We start from the raw sequence: 3,741 nt of genomic DNA, 5'->3' as shown, positions 1-3,741 counted from the left end.
GCCATGCTGACCAAATCATCAAGTCATCCAAAAAGGGACAACCTACACCACCACGCTATACATCTAACGATGAAGTAGAGATACCCATATCTACCTCCGATCCGGTGATACTGGAACCCGATGAACCCGACACTGGCCTTCAAGCCGAATCAGCCTTGCCAGAAGAACCTACTACACCACCAGAAACTACTACACCCCCGAGGCGTTATCCGGACCGAGTCAGGAAGCCTCCTGAGAGACTAACTTATAATTAATTAATACAGCAATGTATATTATTTTGCATATAACATGTAATTAATAATTACTTAAAATATGATGTACTAGTTAGCTAGAAGGGGAGGAATTGTGGTGTATGTGCCTTTAAGAGCAATTGTGGTGTATGTGCCTTTAAGAGCCCCAGGTGTGCGTAATGCCGGTAATTGCCACTTGGGCTATATAAGCCTGTGTATTGTGTATATCCTTTAGAACCCCCCCCCCAGACTTGCTTAGTAAATACCTATGAACCAACTCCTGTCTTCAGTGTCTTTATCTACACACGGACACTACACTGAGCTCTCTCACCTGATGTGCCAGCGGCTGCTGCCAAGGTCCGCGCATGGTCAGCTCACACTGCCCGGGTGATTGACGGGAGCTCCGGACCAATAGGAAGAGCGGGGCATGGCTGGAGGGCCGAACAGGCGGTGGGTCCTCCAACCAATCAGTGTGTGAGTGGCGGGGCTTGACCTTTCAACCTGAACAACAGATGGTGAGTTGAGTATGCGCGGCACTTGGCAGCAGCCACTGACACATCAGGTGAGAGAGCTCAGGGAGCGGGTTCATGAACCCCGGGATGACGTGGGCTGCTCACACCCCGAGCTCAGGGAGCGGGTTCATGAACCCCGGGGGGACACGGGCCGCTCACACCCCGAGCTCAGGGAGCGGGTTCATGAACCCCGTGGGGGACGCGGGCTGCTCACACCCCGAGTGCGGCCCCAGGCCCCATTATTAAAACACTCAACATTATCCGCCCGCCGCTTCCCGGTTTCTCCCGATTCACTCAGCAAAGAGGCCCCGCGCCAAACTCCGGGACAGACAGGAAGTCAGCGAGCGTCTGTAAATGGAGGAGAAATGGTGACTGGTCAGGGAGCGTCTGTAAATGGAGGAGAAATGGTGACTGGTCAAGGAGCGTCTGTAAATGGAGGAGAAATGGGGACTGGTCAGGGAGCGTCTGTAAATGAAGGTGAAATGACTCAGTATTTTGGGGGGTTGGTTTGTGTGAACAAATATATCAGTGACTTTAATGAGACTGTTTCTGTGACCCAGCTCCTGTAAATACTGGCTGTAAAGGGGCCGGACTCTCAGGAGGCTCCACACCGCTGGCTGCTTGTGTGTCAGTGATCTCCCATCAGATCAATGTGCTTCTGCTGTGTGTCTGTTTAATAAAGTGCCCGAAGCCCTCACTGTAACACTCTCACATATCCCAACTGCAGTGTAATGTCCGTGCTGTGTGCTTCCTGTCCAATATCCCCCTGATCCCTGGCTCTCCTGTTGCACCAACTCGGTCTAATGGGACAAGAAGTGCCAACTCAAGAGATGCCCAAATCAGGGATGGAATGAAAGGTTCAGACATGTGGAATGTTAATCATACACAATGCGTGAGATGCTGAGCACCCACCCAACATTTCACCACCACACCTTCTATCAAATAGTTTCATCAATCTCCCCTCCTCTGAAACCTTTGATTCGGGCCGGGGGTCCGGTCCCCAGAGGGACTGCACATTCGGTCTAATTCCCATAGAGTTGATACATAGATGGGGCACACAGGTCACACATTGGACAGCAACTGATGAGTGCAGAACTGAACCCAGCCAGAGTCAGCACCTTCAGGGGAAGAGAGGGAGGGGAACCAGTGAGTGCAGAACTGAACCCAGCCAGAGTCAGCACCTTCAGGGGAGGAGAGGGTGGGGAACCAGTGAGTGTAGAACTGAACCCAGCCAGAGTCAGCACCTTCAGGGGAAGAGAGGGAGGGGAACCAGTGAGTGTAGAACTGAACCCAGCCAGAGTCAGCACCTTCAGGGGAGGAGAGGGAGGGGAACCAGTGAGTGTAGAACTGAACCCAGCCAGAGTCAGCACCTTCAGGGGAGGAGAGGGAGGGGAACCAGTGAGTGTAGAACTGAACCCAGCTAGAGTCAGCACCTTCAGGGGAGGAGAGGGTGGTGAACCAGTGAGTGTAGAACTGAACCCAGCCAGAGTCAGCACCTTCAGGGGAGGAGAGGGTGGGGAACCAGTGAGTGTAGAACTGAACCCAGCCAGAGTCAGCACCTTCAGGGGAGGAGAGGGGAACCAGTGAGTGTAGAACTGAACCCAGCCAGAGTCAACAGCTTCAGGGCAGGGAGAAAATTTGACTGACAGGAAAAATGTTGGAGACGGCACAGGAAGGAGCGAGAGTCTGTGGGACGGGAATTTACAGCTTTGGGGAAGAAGAGAAGAAAGAATGTTCCACAGCAACTAGAGTTGTCTGTCCTGAATTTCGATCCTGTACTTACGGTGATTACTTTTGTAACTTCCCTTTACAGGATATTAGAAGGGGAGGATTTGCAGGCGAGAAACTTAAACCAAACGTCACGTCAAGACCTGACAGTCACTCAATTCATCAGGACCTAAATATAATTGGCCTTTGAATGTGGAAAGAGAAATGTTTGTCTCAATCTTTACACAACCTGAAAAACTTCGCACCATTCACAGCGGGGAGAAACCGTACACGTGTTCAGTGTGATCATCCAACCTGGAGAGACACAAGGACACCCGCACCACAGAGAAACCGTGGAAATGTGGGGATTGTGGGAAGGGATTCAATTCCCCATCTGAGCTGGAAATGCATCGTCGCACTCACACTGGGGAGAGGCCATTCACCTGCTCCGTGTGTGGGAAGGGATTCACTCAGTCATCTACCTGCGGACACACCAGCGAGTTCACACTGGGGAGAGGCCATTCACCTGCTCTGAGTGTGGGAAGGGATTCAGTCAGTCATCCCACCTTCTGAGGCACCATCGTATTCACACAGAGGAGAGGACTTTTAAATGTTCTGACTGTGATCTGAAGTATAAAAGCAAAACTGATCTGCAGAACCACCAACGCACTCACACTGGGGAGAAACCGTTCACCTGCTCCGTGTGTGGAAAGAGATTCACTCAGTCATCCACACTGCTGACACACCAGCGAGTTCACACTGGGGAGAGGCCATTCACCTGCTCTAAGTGTGGGAAGGGATTCACTTTGTCATCCAAGCTGTTTAATCACCAGTGAGTTCACACTGGGGAGAGGCCGTTCACCTGCTCCATTTGTGGGAAGGGATTCACTCAGTCATACAACCTGCTGAGACAACAGCAAGTTCACGATCGACTACAGAGGTTGGATTCTGCTGTTATTGCTGCTGTTAACCACATCCAGGACAGAACCATGTTCACTCTGACAGTTGGGGTTTGTTTCTGCTGATGTTAATAACCCCTATAAATGGAGATTAATATTTTGAATAAATATGTAATAAATCAGCTTTGTTTCAAACACAGTGTGTCAAATATTTGATTTCTCTATGATACGAGAAGACGCATAGAGTCATAAAGTTATACAGCACAGAATGAGGCCCTTTGGCCCATCATGTCCATGCTGGCCATCAAGCCCTGTCTATTCTAATCCCATTTTCCAGCACCTGGTCCATAGCCTTGTATGCTATGGCATTTCAAGTGCCCATCTAAATGCTTC

General features: G+C 50.6%; 1 pseudogene; it reads left to right on the top strand.

Annotated features, from left to right (window-relative positions):
• Positions 1-1,630: 1,630 nt before the first annotated feature.
• On the top strand, positions 1,631-3,511 carry LOC147119229 (uncharacterized; annotated as a pseudogene).
• The last annotated feature ends 230 nt before the right edge of the window (positions 3,512-3,741 follow it).

Source organism: Somniosus microcephalus, chromosome 4 (genome assembly GCF_052327205.1).
Source record: "Somniosus microcephalus isolate GS21.2 chromosome 4, FLI_Smic_1.0, whole genome shotgun sequence".
NCBI lineage: Eukaryota > Metazoa > Chordata > Chondrichthyes > Squaliformes > Somniosidae > Somniosus > Somniosus microcephalus.
This window is presented reverse-complemented; position numbering and strand designations above follow the sequence as displayed.